Source organism: Oncorhynchus kisutch, linkage group LG8 (assembly GCF_002021735.2).
Source record: "Oncorhynchus kisutch isolate 150728-3 linkage group LG8, Okis_V2, whole genome shotgun sequence".
Taxonomy (NCBI): Eukaryota; Metazoa; Chordata; class Actinopteri; order Salmoniformes; family Salmonidae; genus Oncorhynchus; species Oncorhynchus kisutch.
In genome coordinates this window covers 51,043,788-51,057,713 of record NC_034181.2, presented here as the reverse complement: position 1 = coordinate 51,057,713, position 13,926 = coordinate 51,043,788, and the positions used below count along the sequence as shown (strand labels likewise).

Genomic DNA, 13,926 nt, shown 5'->3' with positions numbered 1-13,926 from the left:
TGTTTTTTAAAGCCAAGTTTGCTGTTCACTTGCGCTATGTGAAATGGAAGGGAATTCCATGCCATCATGGCTCTGTATAATACTGTATGTTTCCTTGAATTTGTTCTGGACCTGGGAAGAGACCCCTGACGGCATGTCTGGTGGTGTAAGTGTGTGTGCCAGTGTTGTGTGTAAGTTGACTTTGAAATCAATTTGACATTTCCAACACATTGCATTGCTTCTGACTGTTTTTATAAGAAACAGTCAGTCATTCCTAAACTCTTTGCCAAGAGAGACTGGCATGCGTCGTATTAGCCCTCTGATTACAATGAAGAGCAAAACATGGCACTCTGTTCTGGACCAGCTGCAGTTTAACTAGGTCCTTCATTGCAGCACTTGACCATATGACTCGACAAAAGTCAAGATAAGATGACACTAGAGCCTGCAGGACTTGCTTTGTGTGTGGTGTCAAAAAAGCAGAGTACTTCTTTATCACGGATGTTCCTCCCCCCATTTTCATAAACATGAATAAAACAGAGCACCCCTTTATTACGGACAGACCTCTCCCCATCTTTTCAAACATTGAATCGATATGTTTTGACCATGACAGTTTACAATCTAAGGTAACACCAAGTAATTTAGTCTCCTCAATTTGCTCGACAGCCACACCATTCATTATCAGATTCAGCTGAGGTCTAGAACTTATGGAATGATTTGTATCTAATACAATGCTCTTAGTTGTAGAGATGTTCAGGACCAGTTTATTACTGCAACCCCTATTCTAAAACTGACTGCCACTTTTTGTTTAGGGTGGAAGTGATTTCACTAGCTGTGGTTGCTGCTGTGTATAGAGTTGAATCATCAGCATACATGGACACACAGGCTTTGTTTAATGCCAGCGGCAGGTCATTGGTAAAAAAAATCGAAAAAAGTAGAGGGCAAAGAGAGCCCTGTGGTACACCGCACTTTACATGTTTAACATTTAGAGAAGCTTCCATTAAATAAAACTCTGTTTTCTATTAGATTTTGTGTATTCAGACATTTCTGAGTTTGAAAAGCCATAACGCATTCATTTTTTAAACAACAGGTTATGGTCAATGATATCAAATGCTGCACTGAAATCTAATAGTACATCTCCAACAATGTTCTTATTATCAATTTCTTTCAACCAATAATCAGTCATTTGTGTCAGTGCATTACATTACAACTATGTTGGAAATAAATAGTTTTTCAACAAAACATTATTTTTTGTCTCTCTAAATTGAAACAAATACATGTATGTCATTGAACAACCCCATGCAATGACCTTGACAAACTTAACAAGTTGACAAACCTTGACAAACCGCGCCAATATATCGTCCAAACACCGGCTTCTCAGGCAGTATCACTTAAATGTTCACATGCAACTTCAAATGCAGCTCATTAAAATGGGTTACCAACCTATTCAAATAATGATTGACATATTTTCATTGAAAATTATATTTTGATTCATTTACTAATACTATTTCATTCTTCCACAAGATATAGTCCCGATACAAATCTAGGGTTGCTACCCAAGCCGGCTGGTCATTTGTTCTATCGGTTTGGTCGTTCTATCGGTTTGGTTGTCTTTTTGATCTGTATCTATGGACGCAACCCAGTCGTTTCTTCTGAATGTGCCATTGCCATACTGGCTGGCAACGTTTTTATCCCTTGCTTTCTAGCTAGCCAACTATGGCTAACTTCCAGTCACGTCAAAAAGTGCAGCCAGAATAACAGAAAAGTAGCTGCATTTGCATTTGTTTTACCTGTTCTCTAGTGACATTTATTTGGTTACATCCATAACAATGAGCTAACGAGGCATGATTTCACCTGGCATAGAAAATGTGGTCTCTCGTCAGGACATTGTTGTTCAGAGCCGCTAGCCAACATCACAGCACATTTTCCATTTTTTCCTTTTTATTTTTTTTTGTATACATCCCCAAAATTATGCTAGCTCATTCAAGATTTGGACTGGCTGAGAAACGCTGCCTGCCTGTCTTGTCCCGACACTTACTATGGGACAGCTGGAGATTTAATTTGAAGCTTGAGACAATGTTGCAAATGTTGTAGAGACAGACAGCAAGGTTTATACAAATCTCCGCTGTTGGAAACTAAATGTTAGTCTAAAAGAAATGTGAGATAATGTCTAGATGCTTTTCATAGTGGAGATCAAGTTTATAAATGCCTGGCTGGGCTGTTGAGACAGATGGAAAAGAGTAAATCGACGTTTAAGCGTCATAGATTTAGCCGGTGGTCATTTGTAGAATAGACACCGGCTGGAAAGCAGTTTTAACCAATCAGCATTTAGGATTAGACCGACCCCGGTGTATAAATACTGTATATCCACTGCTAGGTAAACAAAGAGTTTAGGTAAACAATCCAGTCCACTGCTATTTCAGCATAATCTCGCTTCCTTTCTTTCCAATCTGTCTTTATCCTATCTAATATAAATCAAATGACTGCCCCACTCCCTTAAAAAAGGTGAGGTAAAGCGGAATTTCAAAAGCATAAAAAGTTTATACAATATATGTTAATTAGATGTTATCGGTAAAGGTACTTTGTCCATTTGTTGTCCATTTTAGTACATCCAGGTACGGTACACATAGCAAAATAGCTTAGAAAACCCTCCCCTCAAACTGCCATATTGGAGGAAGAAGGATGCACCTCCATGTACTAATACATGTAGGCCCTCCCACGACTCTATCGTCATACCTCCTCCTTCTCATTCTCTCCTCACTCCCCAGGACAGCTAGCCTGATAGAGCTGTGCCTAGCCCTTCTCCCTCTCTCCCCACCTGACTATCTCAGAGACAAGCTTTATTGCATTACTTCAACCGATCGATAAATATTTTACAGGGCTCCACTTTCTTTTCCTTAAGAGAAGGAGAGGGAAAGAAAAACAAAGAGAAAGAAATCCCCTCAGCTACCCTGTCATGGCAGATGGGGGGATGAGAGGAGGATGGGAGGAGGAGTGAAGTGAGCTTTGATAAATGCCCTCCGAGTGGGAGGCTCGCCAAATAAAGAAATAAAGAAAAGGCCAGCGCGCTTCGCATTAAACCATTAACAGGGTCGGGATGGAACTGAGGAGGAGACAGGGTGTTTGATGAAAGGAGTGTGTCAGCGTGTGTGTGGGAAGGAGCTTGTGTGTGTGTGTGTGTGTGTGTGTGTGTGTGTGTGTGTGTGTGGGAAGGGGCTTGTGCGTGTTTGTGTTTTTGCTCTAAGTTTTTCTCATGTTCAGACTATCAGGGAGGTCAATAGCGAATGAACCATCTCTATTTACAGCGCAATACTCAGGCTCACTTATGGTGTTGGATGCTTTGTTTGTGATAGACACAGCCAGCTGTTACATAGAAGTAGCTAAACAACAGCTGCATGTTGTGAGTTGAGACATGGCCACATGTCTGCCTGCGTTTTTTTGTGCTGTGTATCTATGACTGAGGAAGCCTTTCTTTCTTTCTTCTCCATAGCAGTGGACAGATATCCCCAGTTAAGATTTCAAAACGTTGTGCAATCGAAAACAGAAACAGGAGCTTGTTATTGGACCTGCTTGTTTTGGACAGTTTCTTCCATTTTGTGCCTATTGAACACGACCCAGCTACTACCTGTTATAACATCACTGCCCACACACTATTCACAGCTCACACTGGTCCCCATTAAAGTTGGAGGACTTGCCCCTTGACACTAACGTTAGCACTTTTTAAATGTTTCCACATTTTACGTTTTGCTTGGTCCCCACACTCTTTGATCGTAAACAAATCTAACAGAGTGTGAGTTTCAAGGTTACTATTTTAGATCTAGCTGATTCTAGACGTGTCTAAGGGCATCTTTTACCTCCCTGCCCGCATTCAACCTCATCACACAATCGAGGATCACCTAAAGAGGCTTGCTCTGTATCGACAAAGCAGGGCTGTTGCTTATAGCCTCCTAGCAAATTTCCTGTTTGGTCAACATTGAGGCTTTTCAATTCAATGTACCTTGATTCCTAGCATCCTCTCTCCTTGCCTCCTTCTTAAAAACCATCAGAGAAGAATGTCAGAGGGGCGGGACCATGGACCTTCTCCAATATTGTTCGGAAGGGGTCGAGGAGATAGGACACAGAAAGACAAATTGCACACACGCACTTGCACCCCCCCCCCCCCTCACTGTGCACAAGGACCCCGTCACACACTCACACACACTCCGCCAGTGTATTTGTTTAAGAGACTGGTGCTTGTTAGTGCTCCAATTAAAAGCTCGGAAACACTGCCATTAAGAAGATGAATGGCTGTTTGGGATGAGTCAGATGCCTTTGAAAACGTTACACAGATTTTTCTATCACTTCAACAGGATGTTTGTTTTCTTTTACAGTTCTTACTTCTTCAGGATGATGGATTTATTTGTTGATACAAAATCTTCAAGGAACTAGTGCAATGCCTATTTGTTTCCATTGCCCTTGAGCTACCTGCTACAGTGGGGCAAAAAAGTATTTAGTCAGCCACCAATTGTGCAAGTTCTCCCACTTGAAAAGATGAGAGAGGCCTGTAATTTTCATCATAGGTACACTTCAACTATGACAGACAAAATGAGAAAAAAAATCCAGAAAATCACATTGTAGGATTTTTAATGAATTTATTTGCAAATTATGGTGGAAAATAAGTATTTGGTCATAACAAAAGTTTATCTCAATACTTTGTTATATACCCTATGTTGGCAATGACAGAGGTCAAACATGTTCTGTAAGTCTTCACAAGGTTTTCACACACTGTTGCTGGTATTTTGGCCCATTCCTCCATGCAGATCTCCTCTAGAGCATTGATGTTTTGGGGATGTTGCTGGGCAACACGGACTTTAAACTCTCTCCAAAGATTTTCTATGGGGTTGAGATCTGGAGACTGGCTAGGCCACTCCTGGACCTTGAAATGCTTCTTATGAAATCACTCCTTCATTGCCCGGGTGGTGTGTTTGGGATCATTGTCATGCTGAAAGACCCAGCCACGTTTCATCTTCAATGCCCTTGCTGATGGAAGGACGTTTTCACTCAAAATCTCACGATACATGGCCCCATGCATTCTTTCCTTTACACGGATCAGTCGTCCTGGTCCCTTTGCAGAAAAACAGCCCCAAAGCATGATGTTTCCACCCCTATGCTTCACAGTAGGTATGGTGTTCTTTGGATGCTACTCAGCATTCTTTGTCCTCCAAACACGACGAGTTGAGTTTTTACCAAAAAGTTATATTTTGGTTTCATCTGACCATATGACATTGGGAGAATCTTCTTCTGGATCATCCAAATGCTCTCTAGCAAACTTCAGACGGGCCTGGACATGTACTGGCTTAAGCAGGGGGACACGTCTGGCACTGCAAGATTTGAGTCCCTGGCGGCGTAGTGTGTTACTGATGGTAGGCTTTGTTTGTTACTTTGGTCCCAGCTGCAGGTCATTCACTAGGTCCCCCCGTGTGGTTCTGGGATTTTTGCTCACCGTTCTTGTGATCAATTTGACCCCACGGGGTGAGATCTTGCGTGGAGCCCCAGATCGAGGGAGATTATCAGTCGTCTTGTATGTCTTCCATTTCCTAATAATTGCTCCCACAGTTGATTTCTTCAAACCAAGCTGCTTACCTATTGCAGATTCAGTCTTCCCAGCCTGGTGCAGGTCTACAATTTTGTTTCTGGTGTCCTTTGACAGCTCTTTGGTCTTGGCCATAGTGGAGTTTGGAGTGTGACTGTTTGAGGTTGTGGACAGGTGTCTTTTATACTGATAACAAGTTCAAACAGGTGCCATTAATACAGGTAACGAGTGGAGGACAGAGGAGCCTCTTAAAGAAGAAGTTACGGGTCTGTGAGAGCCAGAAATCTTGCTTTTTTTGTAGGTGACCAAATACTTATTTTCCACCATAATTTGCAAATAAATTCATTAAAAATCCTACAATGTGATTTTCTGGATTTTTTTTCTCATTTTGTCTGTCATAGCTGAAGTGTACCTATGATGAATATTACAGGCCTCTCTCATCTTTTTAAGTGGCAGAACTTGCACAATTGGTGGCTGACTAAATACTTTTTTGCCCCCCTGTATCTATTGTATATTGAAATTGCTACAGAAAAGTACTTAATAGTCCTTTGTGGAACTGACTGTCTGTTTATTCCAAGACACCACAGACATGACAGACATTTACAGATAAGAGAGGCTGGAAGATGCAAAACCTTCATAGGCATTGCCCGTCACGTCAATACAACCCTTACAGTATATTCTTCAGCCGTGCTATTCAACCCTCTTTATATGCAGTAGCTTGCTCCCCTGACCTCCCCTTGTGGTTCATTGTCACTAACATGTCAACCTGTTATACGGTCACAATGCTAGTGACTTATCGCTCTCAGGTCAAGTAGCTGATCGCCACACTGTCACTCCCACCCCACTCTATTTCTTCCCTCCCCCCTCCATCCCTCACTGCATGCTCTCACCTGCTCTCCCGTGAGTGAATGGGGTCACTATATTAACGGCACCTCAGGGCAGTCACAATGGAAGAGTTGCATATTTCCTCCACCGCATACAGGTGTGTGTGTGTGTGTGTGTGTGTGTGTGTGTGTGTGTGTGTGTGTGTGTGTGTGTGTGTGTGTGTGTGTGTGTGTGTGTGCGCGTGTGTGTGTCATAGTTGTGCTAATACTGTTCTGGGTTCAGATGAGGATAGCAGGCCAACGCAGTCTGACTCCATCCCTCTCCAGAGATGAGATCTCAGTCAGTGAATAAAAGAACAGGAGATTAGGATGGTCGTCATAGCAGCATAGGGGTGGTAGGGGGTGGATTGTGACAGCGCAGCTTGACAGTCGGGGACCTCGTATGCGGGAGAAGTGTTGATGGTACATACAGGCTGTGTGTCTGATGCCCGCATGTGGGCATCAGGTAGGTAATGTGCCCCCACATTCCCAAGTTTCTGAAACGTCCATGTGGGAGCTGAATGTCTGGTAGAGCAGTGTTTCCCAAACCTGGGCCTCGAGTACCCCCAACTGTACACATTTTTTGTTGTAACCCTGGACAAGCACACCTGATTCAACTTGTCAACTAATCATCAAGCTCTCAATGAGCTGAATGAATGTTTTGCCAACACTGTGGTAGAGAATTTTATTGGAATTTTATTTAATTTTATTGTATTGGTCACACACACGTGTTTAGCAGATGTTATTGCAGGTGTAGCGAAATGTTTTTGCTTCTAGCTCCAACAGTACAGTATTATCTAACAAGTAATATCTAACATTTTCACAACATATTCCCAAAATACACGTAAAGTAAGGAATGGATTAAGAATATATATATGGGCCTCCCGAGTGGTGCAGTGGTCTAAAGGCACTACATTGCAGTGGTAGCTGTGCCACCAGAGATTCTGGGTTTGAGTCCAGGCTCTGTCGCAGCTGGCCACGAACGGGAGACCCATGGGGCGGCGCACAATTGACATCATCCCGGTTAGGAGAGGGTTTGGCCAGCAGGGATGTCCTTGTCCCATCACGCACTAGCGAGTCCTGTGGCGGGCCAGGCTCAGTGCACACTGACACGGTTGTCAGGTGTACGGTGTTTCCTCCGACACATTGGTGTAGCTGGTTCCCGGGTTAAGTGAGCATTGTGTCAAGAAGCAGTACGGCTTGGTTGGGTTGTGTTTCAGAGGATGCACGGCTCTCGACCTTCGCCTCTCCCGAGTCCGTACGGGAGTTGCAGCGATGAGACAAGACTGTAAATACCAATTGGACACGAAATTGGGGAGAAAATAGGTAATTTTTGTGTTGAAATAATAATAAAAAATGAATATATATATGTAAATATATATATGTTTGTGTAACAAACTTCTTCTTCGTCTGATGATGAGAAGGAAGGATTAGACCAAAATGCAGCGCTGTAAGTGTCCATGATAATTTATTATATCAGAACACGAAAAATACAAAATAACAAAGTGAAGGAAAGAAATTAAAATCGAAACAGTTCTGTATGGTGAAAACACAGACACAGAAAACAACTACCCACAAACACCAGGTGGGAACAGGCTATCTAAGTATGGTTCTCAATCAGAGACAACGATTGACAGCTGCCTCTGATTGGGAACCATACCAGGCCAAACACATAGAACTATAGCACACAGAACAAACATAGAATGCCCACCCCAACTCACGCCCTGACCAAACTAAAATAGAGACATAAAAAAGGAACTAAGATCAGCACGTGACAGTACCTCCCCCACAAAGGTGTGGACTCTGGCCGCAAAACCTAAACCCATTGGGGAGGGTCTGGGTGGGCATCTGTCCGCGGTGGCGGCTCTGGAGCGGGATGTGGACCCCACTCCACCTTAGTCTTGGCCCACTTAGGTGGCGCCTTTGGAGCAGCGACCCTTGCCGCCGACCCCGGACTGGGGACAGGCGGGAGACTCTGGCAGCTCCGGGGGGAAGGGCGACTCTGGCCGCTCCGGAGTGAAGGGCGACTCTGGCAGCTCCTGACTGACGGGCGGCTGTGGCTGCTCCGGAGTGAAGGGCAACTCTGGCAGCTCCCGACTGACGGGCAGCTCTGGCAGCTCCTGACTGATGGGCGGCTCTGGCAGCTCCAGACAGGAGGGAGACTCTGGAAGCGCCGGACAGGCGGGAGAACCTGGAGGGAGGAGATGGAGAGAGCCTGGTGCGTGGGGCTGCCACCGGACCCACCAGGCTGGGGAGACCTACAGGAGGCCTGGTGCGTGGAGGAGGCACCGGATGGACCGGGCTGTGGAGGAGCACTGGAGCTCTGGTGCGCAGCCTTGGCACCACTCCTCCAGGCTGGATGACCACTTTAGCCCGGACCCTCCAGAGTGCAGGCACAGGTTGAACCGGGCTGTGCGGGAGCACTGGAGATCTGGTGCATACCACTCGCACCTCTCCCTTAGGCTCAACACCCACATTCGCCCGGCATGGGCGGTGCGCAGGCATAGGGCGAACTGCAACCTCCCAGCACCCCAGAGACACAGCACGCAGAGCCGGCGCAGGATACCCTGGGCCAAAACGGCATACCGGAGACCAAACACGCTGGCACAACACGCCCTAGCTGGATGCCCACTCTCGCATGGCACTTGCGGGGGGCTGGCCTTAAGCGCTCCGGGCTATGAGCTCGCACTGGCGACACTGTGCGCCTCACCGCATAACACGGTGCCTGACCAGTACTACGCTTCTTCCGGTAAGCACAGGGAGTTGGCTGAGGTCTATCGCCTGACTCCGCCAATCCCCCAAAATGTTTGGGGGGGGGACACAAACACAGAACTATAACACACAGAACAAGCATAGAATGCCCACCCCAACTCTCACCCTGACCAAACTAAAATAGAGACAAACTAAGGAACTAAGGTCTGGACGTGACAGTTGGAGGGGCATTGGACTAAGATACAGTGGCGTATTATAGAGTACAGTATATACATATGAGATGGGTGATGTAATATTTACAAACAATTAAAGTGACTAAGATATCTTAGAATAGTATAGAGTACAGTTTACACATATGAGATGAGTAATGCAAGATACTGAGACATTATTAAAGTGGCTAATGTTTAATTTCCTGAAAGTGGCCAGTGATTCCTAATCTATGTCTATAGGCAGCAGCCTCTGATGTGCTGGAGATGGCTGTTTAACAGTCTGAAGTGTAGTGTAGAATACATTACAGTGTATACATACAGTTGAAGTCGGAAGTTTACATACACTTAGGTTGGAGTCATTAAAACTCGTTTTTCAACCACTCCACACATTTCTTGTTAACAAACTATAGTTTCGGCAAGTTGGTTAGGACATCTACTTTCTGCATGACACAAGTAATTTTTCCAACAATTATTACAGACAAATTATTTCACTTATAATTCACTGTATCACAATTCCAGTGGGTCAGAAGTTGACATACACTAAGTTGACTGTGCCTTTAAAAAACTATGTCATGGCTTTAGAAGTTTCTGATAGGCTAATTGACAATATTTGAGTAAATTGGACGTGCACCTGTGGATGTATTTCAAGGCCTACTTTCAAACTCATACCTCTTTGCTTGACATCATGGGAAAATCAAAAGAAATCAGCTAAGACCTCAGAAAAAAATTGTAGACCTCCACAAGTCTAGTTCATCCTTGGGAGCTATGTCCAAACTCCTGAAGGTACCACGTTCGTCTGTACAAGCAACAGTATAAACACCATGGGACCACGCAGCCATTATACCACTCAGGAAGGAGACGTATTCTGTCTCCTAGAGGTGAACGTACTTTGGTAAGAAAAGTGCAAATCAACCCCAGAACAATAGCAAAGGACCTTGTGAAGATGCTGGAGGAAACGGGTACAAAAGTAGCTATATCCAAAGTAAAACAAGTCCTATATCGACATAACCTGAAAGGCCGCTCAGCAAGGAAGAAGCCACTGCTCCAAAACCGCCATAAAAAAGCCAGACTACGATTTGCAACTGCACATTAGGCAAAGATAGTACTTTTTGGAGAAATGTCCTCTGATCTGATGGAACAAAAATAGAACTGTTTGGCCATAATGACCATCAATATGTTTGGAGGAAAAGGGGAGGCTTGCAAGCTGTTTTTCATTTAAACGTATTTGGCTAAGGTGTATGTAAATTTCTGACTTCGACTGTATGAAATGGGTGATGCAATATGTTAACACAATTTAAAAGTGATTAAGATACTGTATAATAGTATAGAGTGCAGTTTATGCGTATGAGATAAATAATGCTAGATACGGAACATTATTGAAGTGTCTAGTGATCCATTTCTAAAAGTGGCCAGTGATTCCTAATCTATTTCTACAGGCAGCCGCCTCTGATGTGCTAGTGATGGCTGTTTAACAGTCTGATGGCAGTAAGATAGAAGCTGTTTTTCAGTTTCTCTGTCCCAGCTTTGATGCACCAGTACTGACCTCGCCTTCTGGATGATGGCGTGGTGAACAGGCACAGGCATCTTTCTGGCCTTCCTATGACATCGGGTGCTGTAGGTGTCCAGGAGGGCGGGAAGTTTGCCCCCGGTAGTTTTGGGCAGACCGCACCACCCTCTGAAGAGCTTTACAGTTGTGGGCGGTGCAGTTGCTGTACCAGGCGGTGAAACAGCCCGACAGGATGTTCTCAATTATGCATCCCTAAACGTTTGTGACGGTTTTAGGTGTTAAGCCACATTTATTTAGCCCCCTGAGGTTGAAGAGGCGCTGTTGTAACTTCTTTACCACACTGTCTGTGTGGGTGGGCCATTTCAGTTTGTCAGTGGTGTGTACGCTGAGGAACCTGAAGCTTTCCACCTTCTCCCCTGCGGTCCCATCGATGTGGATAGGGGGGTGCTCCCTCTGCTGTTTCCTGAAGTTCACGATAATCTTGTTAGTTTTGTTGACGTTGAGTGAGAGGTTGTTTTTCTGGCACCACACTCCCAGGGCCCTCACCTCCTCCCCGCCTACTACTGTTGTGTCGTCTGCAAACTTGATGATTGAGTTGGAGGCCACGCAGTCATGGGTGAACATCAACCTTATTGGGTCCCAGTGTTGAGGATCAGCAAAGAGGTGTTGTTTCCTACTTCCACCAACTGGGAGCAACCTGTCAGGAAGTCCAGGACCCATTTGCACAGGGCGGGGTTCAGAGTAGTATTATGGTGTTGAATGCTGAGCTATAGTCAATGAATGCTTCTTGTCCAGATGGGATAGGGCAGTGTGGTGGCGATTGCATTGTCTGTGGATCTATTGAGGCTGTAAGCAAATCGAAGTGCGTCCTAGGGGGCAGGTAAGGTGGAGGTCATATGATCCTTGACTAGTCTCTCAAAGCACTTCATGATGACAGAGGTGAGTGCTACAGTCATTTCTTAGGTACAGGAACAATGGTGGCCATCTTGAAGCATGTGGGGACAACCGACTGGAATAGAGAGAGATTGAATATTTACTTTACTTCAGGTAGAGACTTCACAGACTAGCTATGTACACAAGGTTTAAGAGGACATCTAGCATTTTAGATAACCCTTCCACTAACCTTAACCCCTAACCCATAGCTTAGCTAAAGTTAGCCACCTACCCACCTAGCTAAGGTTCGCTACAACAAATTGGAATTCATAACATTATCATACATATTGCTAATTCATAACATATTTTATGGCGAGGGGGACAGGGGGAGCAGGTAGATGACTCCTGGTGGCTATTCATTATCCTGATGGTCTGTGGTAGAAGCTATTGGCCAGTCTGTTAGTTTTAGCCATGATGCTCCTGTACTGCCCATGTCTGAGTGGAGGAAGCAGGGAGAACAGGCTGTGGCTCAGGTGTCTGAAGTCCCTGAGGATGTTATTGGCCTTCCTGTGACACCTTGTGTTGTAGGTGTCCTGGAGGGAAGGCAGTGTGCACCCAATGGTGCATTCTGCTGAGCGTACCATCCTTTGTAGTGCCTTGCGGTCAGCGTCGATAGAGTTGCCGTACCAATACAGTATGCTCTCATGGTGCTCCTGTAGAAGACTGTGAAGGCCCTTGGGGACAGGCCAAATATCTTCAGCCTCCTGAGGTTAAAGAGTAGCTATCATGCCTTCTTCACCAACGTGTCTGGGTGATTTGACTATTTCTGCTCTTCAGAGAAGTGTATATCGAGGAACTTTACATTTTTGATCGTCTCCACGACAGCCCTGTTGATGAGGATGGGGGCATGCCTGGTTCCACAATCAACTCCTTTGTTTTGCGACATTGAGGGAGAGGTTGTTTATCTGGCACCACACTGTCAGAGTGCCTACATCTTCCCTGTAGTCCATCTTGTGAGGTTGGGATAATGGGTTGTCAAGGGTTGATGAATCTGGTGCCACACTAGACAAGAAAAAACAACAGAAACAAAATGACAGTTAAGTACTAAAGTCTGTGTGTGTCTCTGTGCTGGTCTGTATGCACACGTACAACGCATGCATATTTGTGTGCATGAGGAAGATTGTGAAAGAATGTGAAATAGCAACAAAAAGAAAGAGCAAATGTTTATACTCTTGTCTGTGTTCACAAGGTGCATGTGTGTTTCAATGTTGTGTTTTTTTTATTCCCAAACTCAGGGTACATTCTTAGAAATAAGGGTATGGTATTGTTCCCTGGGGTACCAAAAAAGGTACACAATGATCTCACATGGTGTAATTCGCTATCTGTGTGGATAAAGAGTATAACGGTACATTTGCGTACTCTATATTTTCAATGTGAATGTACATATTTACCCTCAATACGGTACAATGAGGATTTTTTAAGGAACTTAAGTCTTTGTCACTGGGGTAGTACCCTAAAAAGGCACATTTGTACCATTATTAGCATTAACATATTCCCCAGCATGCACTACCGCAGGTAAAAAGAAAAATGGCATTGTTTTTAATATCTGTGTTTTTGTATATACATTGATTGATTAATCTTATGCTACACAAAGATAAATAATATACTAAACTAATTTAATCAGTTAGTTAGATTTTTTGGCTGAAATGGTTGTTCTAGTTGAATTGGCTTAGGTAGTCTCCTCAATATGTTCTTAACCCTACAGTCATTATGAATGCAGGTTGCAGGTGAAAAAAAACGGTTGGATATCCTAACTGTGGCTGGATTCCAATAGGAATAAAAAATCAATTAATGTAACTTTCAGGTAGGGTTGCAAAATTCTGGTAGCTTTCCCAAATTTCCCAGCGTTCCAGAAATCCCAGTTGGAAGATTCCTGGAAACGGGAGGGAATATGCAGGAAATCATTCAACCAGGATATTTAATCTGGGAGCCTATTTGCAGACCTGATGTGGCCTGTAAACCATGAGTTCTAGGCCACTGTATCAAAATAAGGTCTTGTGAGATATGCAATCATAAAGTGTAATTATAATGATAACATACGCCTAGGAACTCACTTGGTAAAGGCCACAGGACTGAAAATTAACAATTTCAACAACAATGTCTCTGTCACTAACATACACAATCATGGTTGGTAACTCTACAATTCACTCAGCA

General features: G+C 44.2%; 1 protein-coding gene across 1 annotated transcript in view; it reads left to right on the top strand.

The window, feature by feature from the left end:
* LOC109895575 (MAM domain-containing glycosylphosphatidylinositol anchor protein 1) overlaps positions 1-13,926 on the top strand; it is a 410,076-nt gene that overhangs the window by 359,775 nt on the left and 36,375 nt on the right. The window lies entirely within an intron of this gene.